The sequence below is a fragment of the Chiloscyllium punctatum genome, chromosome 29 (assembly GCF_047496795.1).
Source record: "Chiloscyllium punctatum isolate Juve2018m chromosome 29, sChiPun1.3, whole genome shotgun sequence".
In the NCBI taxonomy this organism is placed as follows: Eukaryota; Metazoa; Chordata; class Chondrichthyes; order Orectolobiformes; family Hemiscylliidae; genus Chiloscyllium; species Chiloscyllium punctatum.
Genome location: NC_092767.1, coordinates 77,527,859 through 77,539,957, shown reverse-complemented (window position 1 = coordinate 77,539,957; position 12,099 = coordinate 77,527,859).

Below are 12,099 nucleotides of genomic sequence, written 5' to 3'. Positions count from 1 at the left end.
AGCTTTTAAAGAACAACAGAGGATTCCTAAGAAGGAAATACGCAGAGAAAAAATGAGGTACAAAGGTAAACTGGCCAAAAATATAAAGGAGGATAGGAAAGGCTTTTTTAGGTATGTGAAAGGCAAAAAAATGGTTAAGACTAAAATTGGACCCCTGAAGACAGAAACAGGGGAATATATTACAGGGAACAAAGAAATGGCAGAAGAATTCAATTGGTACTTCAGATCAGTGTTCACTGGGGAAGACACAAGCAATCTCCCTGAGGTAACAGTGTCTGAAGGACCTGAACTTAAGGGAATTTATATTTGCCAGGAATTGGTGTTGGAGAGACTGTTAGGTCTGAAGGTTGATAAGTCCCCGGGGCCTGATGGTCTACATCCCAAGGTACTGAAGGAGGTGGCTCGAGAAATCGTGGATGCGTTGGTGATTATTTTCCAGAGTTCGATAGATTCGGGATCAGTTCCTGAGGATTGGAGGGTGGCTAATGTTATACCACTTTTTAAGAAAGGTGGGAGAGAGAAAGCAGGAAATTATAGACCAGTTAGTCTGACCTCAGTGGTGGGAAAGATGCTGGAGTCTATTATAAAGGATGAAATTACGACACATCTGGATAGAAGTAACAGGATAGGTCAGAGTCAGCATGGATTTATGAAGGGGAAATCATGCTTGACTAATCTTCTGGAATTTTTTGAGGATGTAACTCTGAAGGTGGATGAGGGAGATCCAGTAGATGTAGTGTACCTGCACTTTCAGAAAGCTTTTGATAAAGTCCCACATAGGAGGTTAGTGAGCAAAATTAGGGCTCATGGTATTGGGGGCAAAGTACTAACTTGGATTGAAAGTTGGTTGGCTGATAGGAAACAAAGAGTAGTGATAAACAGCTCCATTTTGGAATAGCAGGCAGTGACCAGTGGGGTACCGCAGGGATCAGTACTGGGACCGCAGCTTTTTACAATATATGTTAATGATGTAGAAGATGGATAACATTAGCAAATTTGCTGATGATACGAAGCTGGGTGGCAGGGTGAAATGTGATGAGGATGTTAGTAGATTACAGGGTGATCTGGACAAGTTAGGTGAGTGGTCAGATGCATGGCTGATGTGGATAAATGTATGGTTATCCACTTTGGTGGCAAGAACAGGAAGGCAGATTACTACCTAAATGAAACCAATTTAGGTAAAGGGGCAGTACAGAGAGATCTGGGTGTTCTTGTACACCAGTCAATGAAGGTAAGCATGCAGGTACAGCAGGTAGTGAAGAAGGCTAATAGCATGCTGGCCTTCATAACAAGAGGGATTGAGTATAGAAACAAAGAGGTTCTTCTGCAGCTGTACAGGGCCCTGGTGAGACCATACCTGGAGTACTGTGTGCAGTTTTGGTCTCCAAATTTGAGGAACGACATTCTGGCTATTGAGGGAGTGCAGCGTAGGTTCACGAGGTCAATTCCTGGAATGGCGGGTTTACCTTACACTGAAAGACTGAAGCGACTGGGCTTGTATACCCTTGAGTTTAGAAGACTGAGAGGGGATCTGATTGAGACATATAAGATTATGAAAGGATTGGACACTCTGGCAGCAGGAAACATGTTTCCGCTGATGGGGGAGTGCTGAACCAGAGGACACAGCTTAAAAATACAGGGTAGACCATTTAGGACAGAGATGAGGAGAAACTTCTTCACCCAGAGAGTGGTGGCTGTGTGGAATGCTCTGCCCCAGAGGGCAGTGGAGGCCCAGTCTCTGGATTCATTTAAGAGAGAGTTGGATAGAGCTCTCAAAGATAGTGGAATCAAGGGGTATGGAGATAAGGCTGGAACAGGATACTGATTAAGGATGATCAGCCATGATCATAATGAATGGTGGTGCAGGCTCGAAGGGCAGAATGGCCTAGCACCTATTGTCTATTGTCTATTGTCTCACGCCCTCTCTCTCACTCTAGCCCTCTCTCTCTCTGTCTCTCTCAAGCCTTCTCTCTCTCAAGCCCTTGCTCTCTCTCTCCCACAGAGCAATATATTTTTTAATGTTTCCCCCTCAGTTCTCTGAACCCCAAAGAACATAAACTGTTTCACTTGAACGTTCCTCTGAGAAAGCCCTGTCATTTCAGGGAGCTAACCTCACCCTTTCCAACACCTCCACCTGCGGAATCTTATTGGAGGCTCACGTCCTGTTCTCATTCCCAGTGGTGTACCGTGGGGCTTTAAATCTCTGCAGCTGTCTTGTCTGGGAATTGCATCTGAACGCGACAGCTTTGAAATCGCATTTGGCACAGTCAACGGGAAGCGTTTCACACCTTCGAACAGGACTGTCATCCCTGCTTTTCACACAAGGCCTCACAATCTCAACGTGCATCTCCCAGGGCGATGGGGTAGGACAGGCTGAGAGACAACGAAAGAGAGTTTGACCGAGAGGACACACACATACAGTCATCCAGCACGGAAACAGACCCTTTGGCCCATTCAGTCCATACTGACCATAATCTCAAATTAAACTAGTCCCACCTGCCTGCTTCTGGCCCACATCCCTCCAACCCCTTCCCATTCGTGAACTTATCCAAATATCTTTTAAACATTGTAACTGTCCCCACAACCAACACTTCCTCTGGAAGTTCATTCCACACATGAACCAGTCTCTGTGTAAACAAAATGTCTCTCGTGCCTTTTTTTAAAGATGAAAACAGAAATTGCTGGAAAAGCTCAGCAGGTCTGGCAGCATCTGAGGAGAGAAATCAGAGATAACGTTGTAGTGACCCTTTGGAAGGTTCACCCGATCTGAAACGTTGACTCTGCTTTCTCTCCTCAGATGCTGCCAGACCTGCTGAGCTCTTCCAGCAATTTCTCTTTTTGTCTCAGATTTACAGCAGCTGCTTTTGGTTTTTATGGCGTTTTTAAATCTCTCTCCTCTCACCTTAAATAAATGCCCCCAAATCTTGAAACCCCCCCCCCCCCCCCACGCTGGGGAAAGGACACCTGCCATACACCTTCTCTATACCCCTCATGATTGTATAAACCTCTATAAGGTCACCTCTCAACCTCCTACACTCCAGTGTAGAAAGTTCCAGTCTATCCAGCCTCTCCTTATAACACAAACCCTCCATTCCTGGCAACAGCCTGGTAACTCTCTCCTGAACCCTGTCCAGTTTAATAATATCCTTCCTATAACAGCGACCAGAACCAGACACAGTATTCCAGAGTAGGCCTCACCGATGTCCTGTATAAGCTCAACATGATGCCCCAACTATTATAAGAACATAGAAACTAGGAGCAGGAGGAGGCCATCCGGCCCCTCGAGCCCACTCCCCCATTCTATAAGATCATGGCTGATCTTTATCAGGGACCCAGCTCCACTTACCAACCCCCTCACCGTAACCCTTCATTCCTTTACTGTTCAAAAATCTCTCTTTGCCTTAAAAACCTTCAGTGAGGAAACCTCAGCAGCTTCCCTGGGCGGGGAATTCCACACATTCACAACCCTCTGGGGGAAGAGGTTCCTCCCCAGCTCAGTCTGAAACCCGCTCCCCCGTTATTTTGAGGCAATACCCCCTGGTTCTAGTTTCACCTCCCAGTGGAAACACCCTCCCTGCTTCGATCTTATCTATTCCCCTCATAATTTTATATGTTTCGATAAGATCTCCCTCATTCTTCTGAATTCCAGTGAATGTAATCCCAGTCTACTCAGTCTCTCCTGATAAGCCAACCCCCTCAACTCCAGGATTAACCTGGTGAACCTCCTCTGCACCCCCTCCAGGGCCAGTATATCCTTTTTTAAGTAAGGAGACCAAAACTGCACTCAGTACTCCAGGTGTGGCCTCACCAGCACCTTGTACATCGACAACATAACCTCCCTGTTTTTAAACTCCATCCCTTTAGCAATGAAGGATAATGTTCCATTTGCCTTCCTAATGACCTGTTGTACCTGCAGACCAACCTTCTGTGATTCATGTACAAGGACACCCAGGTCCCTCTGCACAGCAGGACGCTGCAATCTTTCACACACTGATCTCTGTCAGGATGGACATCCTTTACTCATTGACAATAGGGCTCAGAGAGTATGGAGGAGAAAGCAGGAACCGGGGTTATGGTCAGGGTTAGGTGATCAGCCAGGACTGTATAGCAGGCTCGAGGGGCTGAATGGCCTACTCCTGTTCCTACTTTCTGTGTTTCGATACACGTATAATTTCAAAATTCACAGCTGAGGCTCCCTGAAGTGTTGTCAACAGAAGAATGACGAGATCAGAGCAATATCCAACAAAATAGCTACCATCTCATTGAGGGGCAATACATTACATTGGTGTCAGGCAGGGACAGCTCTGTAACAAACTCTCTCTCTCTCTCTCTCTGGCTGTCTCTCTCTGTCTGTCTATCTCTCTCTCCACATCTGTTCGTCTTTCTCTCTGGCTGTCTTTCTGTGTCTCTGTCTGTTTCCCTCCATCTGTCTCTCTCTCTCTCTCTGTCTGTCTCTCTCTCTCTCTCTCTGTTTCTCTCTCTCTCTGTCTCGCTGTCTCTCTCTGTGTCTCTCTCTCTCTCTGTCTCTGTCCCTCTGAGTTACTTTCCAAAGGTACTGTCTGAAAGGGGGTGGGTGATGGGTTTATCCCCCCAGTCCCAGAGGGCAGGATGGAGCGTGCTCTGTGACTCTGTGAAAGTCTGTATTGATGGTGATGGCTGAGACAGTGGGAAGCCAATTACAGGCAGCGAGCTAACAGCTGCTGACAGCACTGTCTCGGGGAAAACTGGGACCTGCACTCACAGTGCGATCAGGACAGGCTCATGTACTGCTCAAAGATTCATTAAAGGCCATCTGCATTCTCTCAACGGGGGAAAAACAATTATTCCAGACAGGCACTGCAGCTGCTAGTCCACTGCATCTCTCTATCAACTATACACTCACACAGACACACAAACATACTCACAGACGCACACACAGACACACGCAGACACACGCACACAGACACACATACTCACATTCAGATGCACACACAGAGACACACAGACACACACAGAGCCACACACACATCACATACAGACACACACATAGACAGACACACACACAGACAAACAGACAGACATACACATTCACAGATACACACACACTCAGAGACACACACATACAGAGACACAGACTCACTCACTCGCACTCACATACACACACACCCAGGGTTCGGTCTCACTTTGAGGAGGGCACACTGCCCAGATTGGGGGGGTGGAGGGGGGAGGTGAGGGTGGATGTACAAAACCACGACCGAGTCATGATGGGCCAAATGGCCTGGAACCCAACTGAATGGGGTTGTGGATGTTGGATAAACAACCTATCCCAAGACACCTCAAGTGGAACTTGAACCCAGGTCTCCTGGCTCTGAGAGAGGGGAGGTGATGGCCCAGCCTGTCAACCCAGAGACACAGATAATGTCCTGGGGACACGGGTTCAAACCCCACCCAAAAAAAAGGTGGAATTTGAATTCAATTTAAAAATCTGGAATTAAGGTCTAATGATGACCAGGAATCCGTTGTCAATAATTGGAAAATCCCATCTGGTTCACTAGTGTCCTTTAGGGAAGGAAACTGCCATCCTTACCTGGGAGCTCACTAGCTTTCAGAGCTTCCCTCCTTCATCAGATGGTATGACTACCACCTTCATCAGGACTATCACCTGATGAAGGAGCAGCGCTCCAAAAGCTAGTGCTTCCAATTAAACCTGTTGGACTATAACCTGGTGTTGTGTGATTTTTAACTTTGTACACCCCAGTCCAACACCGGCATCTCCAAATCAACCTTACCTGGTCAGACCTACACGTGACTCCAGACCCACAGCAATGTGTTTGACTCTTAACTGCCCTCTGGGCAATTAGGGATGGGGTAATAAATGCTGGGCTTAACCAGTGACAACCCTGAGTGTCAATCCCATTACACCAGGAAACAGCCTTCCAGTGAGATACTAACAGGCTCAGAACAATCCATCACTCTCCAAGTAAATGTCAACCAATTCAGATCAATTAACTGATAACAATCCAAACAGGAAAGTCACAGTAACCAGATTAATGAACATTAATCTCCTTTTCCGGGCTTCAATTTCATAAAACAATAGTTAACCAGGGCCATCTGGATTGAGACAGACAGTATTCATTAATCCAGTGACCTTTAGCATCATTGGAGTCTATCTTTCATTTGTAGAAACTCTCCAACTCTCCACTATCAGAACTGATTCTCCTGCTCTGAATGAGAGTGAGAGTAATAGTGACAGAGAGAGAGACAGAGACACAGAGACAGAGAGACAGAGAGAGAGAGCGAGAGAGGAAAGGGACAGACAGAGACAGAGACAGAGTGTGTGAGAGAGAGACAGAGAGAGAGAGAAAAAGCATGAGTGTGTGTATATGTGAGTGTGTGTGTGTGTGTGGGGGGGGGAGAGAGAGAGAATCAGTGAGTGTGTTTGTGAGAGACAGTGGGTGTGTGCATGAGAGAGAATGGGTGTGTGTGTGAGGGAGACAGTGGGTGGGTGTGTGTGAGGGAGACAGTGGGTGGGTGTGTGTGAGGGAGACAGTGGGTGGGTGTGTGTGAGGGAGACAGTGGGTGTGTGTGAGAGAGTGTATGTTGTGAAGAGAGGGAGGTGGGCAATGCTAGGGCAGGCGTCTGTCTCCCCGTCAGTTCAGTGAGACTGCTCCCCCCCTCCCTTTCAGCCCTGTGTCTGGTCTCTGAGTGTGACCCAGTCAATGGGGAAGGAGTCCTAGACTGAGAAACAGTGCCTTCACTGAGGCCCTGGGAACCCTAGAGCTGAAATACGTGCAGCCCAGCGTGAATAGACCTGTGGGGAAAGGCAGAGATCTGAGCACTAGACAGACAGACAGAAACTGCTGGAGAAACTCAGCAGGTCTAGCAGCATCTCTGGAGAGAGAGAGAGAGAGAGAAGCAGAGTTAATGTTTCAAATTGTGTTCGACTCTTCAAACAATTTGGATGAGAATATAGGAGGCATGGTTAGTAAATTTGTAGATTGACACCAAAACTGGACAGTGAAGAAGGTGGTCTAAGATTACAATGAGATCTTGATAAATTGGGCCAAAGGGCTGAGGAGTGGCAGATGGAGTTTAATTTGGATAAATGTGAGGTATTGCATTTTGGTCAAACAAACAAGGGATGGCAGGGCCCTGAGCAGTAGTGTGGAACACAGAGACAGGTCGTTCTGCTATAATGCACAAGGCGTTAATGGGAATTCACTGTCACGTGATTGATGAACTGGGGACACTGTTTCTAAAGCGCAACCTTTTAAAATGTGTGTTGGCTCTAACGTGATTACATCACCCACATTTTAAGCACTGTTTCTAAAGCGCGATTTTTCTATAATGGGGTGGGGAGGTTATGCAAGAGCACGATTATTGTGTTATAGGAGAACTACCCATACATAATTTTGCTTCACATTTAGACAGGGTGGTTAAGAAGGCATTTAGCACACTTGCCTTCATTGCTCAGTCCTTTGAGTACAGGAGTTGGGACGTCACGTTGAGGTTGTACAGGACATTGGGGGAGGTTTCTCCTGGAATACTGTGTCCAGTTCTGGTCACCCAGTTATAGGAAGGAGATTATTAAACTGGAGAGGGTTCAGAAAAGATCTACCAGGATGTTACCGGGGTTGGAGGGTTTGAGATATAAGGAGAGGCTGGGGCTGTTTTCCCTGGAGTGTAGGAGTTTGAGGGGTGACCTTATAGAGGTTTATAAAATCATGAGGGGTGTCAATAAGATTGAGCAGCATTGAGTCAACATTAAACCCAGACATGACGGTGTAGCTCTGACTCTGTTAAAACCAGCCAGCTGTGCTGGATTCTGAATGGGTTCAACCATCAACCTGCAAAAACTAGTCTGCAAGATGAGAGATCAGAGTCGAGAGTGCGTTGCTGGAAAAGCACAGCAGGTCAGGCAGCATCCGAGGAGCAGGAGAATCTACGTTTCGGGCAGGAGCCCTTCATCGGGAATGGGTGAGTAAAGTGTCAACAGCTGGATAACAACTGAAGAGATGGCTTATAATCTGATTAAATGATCCTGTGACTCCACTTGTTGAAGGAGCAGTGCTCCAAAAGCTTGTGATTTTAAATGAACCAGTTGGACTATAACCTGGTGTCATGTGATTTCTGACCAACTCCATTCACCTCTCTGACAATCTGCCAGATACTTGGCCTTATAGCTAACTCCTATGGGTGAAGGTGAGGGAAGTTTCTTGGTTTGCACTGTGGCAGTGAGCACTTACCACAAGGGTTTCACTTTCTGAGATGTAGTAAAGCACTCAGGGACTTAAGGAAAATCCGAGTGTCATTATCTCTAATTGGCTCATTGACATTCTAGAGAGGCACAGATTTCTTTTTGTTCTGGGTAGCTCAGAGACTTTATTCTCATTGTAAAGATGTCATTAGGAATAAAACAACAGGCAGGGGTCCACCTCCAGCCCATTTTTCACACTGCATGGAGACGACTTCATCAATCTGCATTGTCAGTGCTGTGTGCTGAAACCCTTCCTCCATCAGAGCTGGCCTTTGTAACAAGGACACCTGCGGTTTTCAGAAAGAGCTATGTGGCTCCAGAATGTTCTACGACATTACAAATCTGTGATGAAGAATAAAGAGGAAATGAAGTGCAGGAACCAGTCAGCCAGTGAGGCAGACACGGAGAGAGTTTGTGACTGAGCGTCAGTTATATTGAAGGCATGAGTGGTTTTCTTTGCAAAGGTATAGTGTGTCACCCAGTGAATATATCCCTGTCCCCTCACCACTCAGCTCAAACTGAAACCCTCACCCATGCTTCGAGAAACTCCTGCTGTCCTCTGGATCCCATTTCATTTCCCCTCCCTCGTGAGTTTGAGTTTCATCCAAGTGTTTGCCCATGTCCTGAACCCTCACCCCCATCACCCTTTCAGCTCCCTGAGCTACGTTGGCTCCTAATCATAGAGTCATACAGCGTGGAAACAGGCCATTTGGCCCAACGTGTCCATGCTGACCCGGTTTCCAAAACTGAACCATTCCCATCTGCCTGCCTTCGGCTCAGATCCTTCCAAGCCTTTCCTATCTATGTCCCTGTCCAAATGCCCTTTGTGGCTCAGTGGCTCAGTGGTTAGCACTGCTGCCTCACAGCGCCAGGGACCAGGGTTCGATTTCACCCTCAGGTGACTGTCTGTGTAGAGTTTGCACATTCTCCCTGTGTCCGTGTGGGTTTCCTCCTGGTGCTCCGGTTTCCTCCCACAATCTAAAGGTGTGCAGGTTAGGGTGGATTGGCCACGGGGAATGCAGGGTTACAGGGACAGGGTGGGATGCTCTTCAGAGGGTTGGCGTGGAGTTGATGAGCTGAATGCCCTACTGTTGGGATTCTATGAAATGTTGTAACTGTACCTGCCTTGACCACTTCATCAACATCTGAGTTTCTGTGGGATGTGGGCATTGCTGCCAGGGGCCTGTATTTGTTGCGCTCTCTAATTGCCCCTTGAGAGAGTTGGTTCAGAGGGCAGTTAAGAGTCGACACATTGCTGTGGGCCTGGAGACAAGTGTAGGCCAGACTGGGTAAGGATAGCAGTTTCCTTCCCTAAAGGACATCAGTGACCCAGGTGGGGGGTTTTGACAATCACCATGAGTCTCATTGGGCTAATAATCGAGAATAACATTCTGAGGTCAATGGTTCGAATCCCACCAGGGGAGATGGTGAAACATTTGTGGAATTAAAGGTTATTCTCAGTGATAAATATGGCTGAGGGACATAAAACCTCTTGCATCACTAATGTCATTCGGGAAGGAGGTCTGCCATCCTTCTCTGTTCTGGCCATTAATTGCCTTCTGGGCAATTAGGGATAGACATTAGCCACATCCCAGGAATGAACAAAAAGGAATGGGATAAAATCGAGTGCACAGGCTAAAAGTGAAAGTGGAATCATTTAAGAATTGGAAACTGCAAAGATAACTGGGCTGGAAGAATTGGCGGCATGTAATTAGGGTATCTAACAGAATGTTATCATTTATTGCAAGGGAAATTGAACAGCAAAATAGTAAGGATATATTTCAGTTAGTGGGTTTGGATTTGTAGCTCAGGTTGAGGTTCAGGATGTGGGTTTGCTCGCTGAGCTGGAAGGATCATTTTCAGACGTTTCGTCACCATATTAGGTAACATAGTGGGCCCAGTGCAGTAACATTACCACAAGTAATATCTGTGGACGGCACGGTGGCACAGTGGTTAGCACTGCTGCCTCACAGCACCAGAGACCCGGGTTCAATTCCCGCCTCAGGCGACTCTCTGTGTGGAGTTTGCACATTCTCCCCGTGTCTGTGTGGGTTTCCTCCGGTTTCCTCCCACACTCCAAAGATGTGCAGGTCAGGTGAATTGGCCATGCTAAATTGCCCGTAGTGTTAGGTAAGGGGTAGATGTAGGGGTATGGGTGGGTTGCGCTTCGGCGGGGCGGTGTGGACTTGTTGGGCCGAAGGGCCTGTTTCCACACTGTAAGTAATCTAATCTAATCTAATCTAATCGTGAGCCTAGTGTCGTAACATTACCACTATTAATATCACGGTCCTAGTGCAGTAACATTACTACTAGTAATATTGCAGGCCTAGTCCAGTAACATTACCACTAGTAACATCATAGACCTAGTGCAGTAATATTACCACTAGTAATATCATAGGCCTAGTGCAGTAACATTATCACTTATAATATCACGGGCCTAGTGCAGTAACATCACCACTAGTAATGTCATGGGCCTAGTGCAGTAACATTATCACTAGTAATATCGTGGGCCCAGTGCAATAACATTACTAGTAATATCACAGACCTAGTGCAGTAACATTATCACTATTAATATCACGGGCCTAATGCAGTAACATTACCACTAGTAATATCACGGGCCTAGTGCAGTAACATTATCACTAATAATATCACGGGCCTAGTGCAGTAACATTACCACTAATAATATCACAGGCCTAGTGCAGTAACATTACCGCTAGTAATATCATGGGCCTAGTGCAGTAATGTTAGCACTAGTAATATCGCGCGCCCAGTGCAGTAAATTACTAGTAATATCACAGACCTAGTGCAGTAACATTATCACTAGTAATATCACGGGCCCAGTGCAGTAACATTACCACTAGTAATGTCATGGGCCTAGTGCAGTAACGTTAGCACTAGTAATATCACGGGCCCAGTGCAGTAACATTACTAGTAATATCACAGACCTAGTGCAGTAACATTATCACTAGTAATATCATGGGCCTAGTGCAGTAATATTACCAGTAGTAATATCATGGGCCGAGTGCAGTAACATTATCACTAGTAATATCATGGGCCTAGTGCAGTAATATTACCACTAGTGATATCACGGGCCTAGTGCAGTAACATTATCACTAGTGATATCACGGGCCTAGTGCAGTAACATTACCACTAGTAATATCTCAGGCCTAGTGCAGTAACATTACCACTAGTAATATCACGGGCCTAGTGCAGTAACATTAACACTGCACCAGCATCACCTCTGAACAGCCTCGGGGGTTGGGGGAGGAGCTCCGTTGTAGGGGTATGCTTTGGAACTTGGAAGAATGACTCGTTGCTGTTCAAAAGTCAAGCAGGGGATATTCCTGAAAGTCTGGAGAAAGCAGTGGGCCTCGCTGTCAAAGGGGCTTCGTTATTTCCTGAGAAATCCACGACCCATAGCCCTGCACACCTCCCCGGAGCTAGACCCTAAAGAGCTGCAATTAGTTGCAGAATCTTTCTTCATCACGGCCAATAGCCAGATCTTCCAAAGCGGCATGCTGCAGAGATCTCCCCTGCTGACATCTAACCTTTGTAACGATATCATTGTGCATTAATGGGCAGCTCCTCTGTTGTGGGGATTTGCTGAGTGCCAGGAAACAGCTCAGATCAAAGGATCGAATAAACGAACTTGCCTCACCATTGGAGCAAGGTCCAGGCAGTGAGTAAGGACTCTCTGCATGGTCAGTGTCCCAGTGTCAGACAGAGCTTTTTTTTATTTCAAAAATATACTTTATTCATAAAAAGATTTGATGGTCTGTACATTTGATCATGCCATACATATGTCCACATTTCCAAACACAGATTCAAATTTATCAATGTCATTTACAATCCTGTGCATTTTC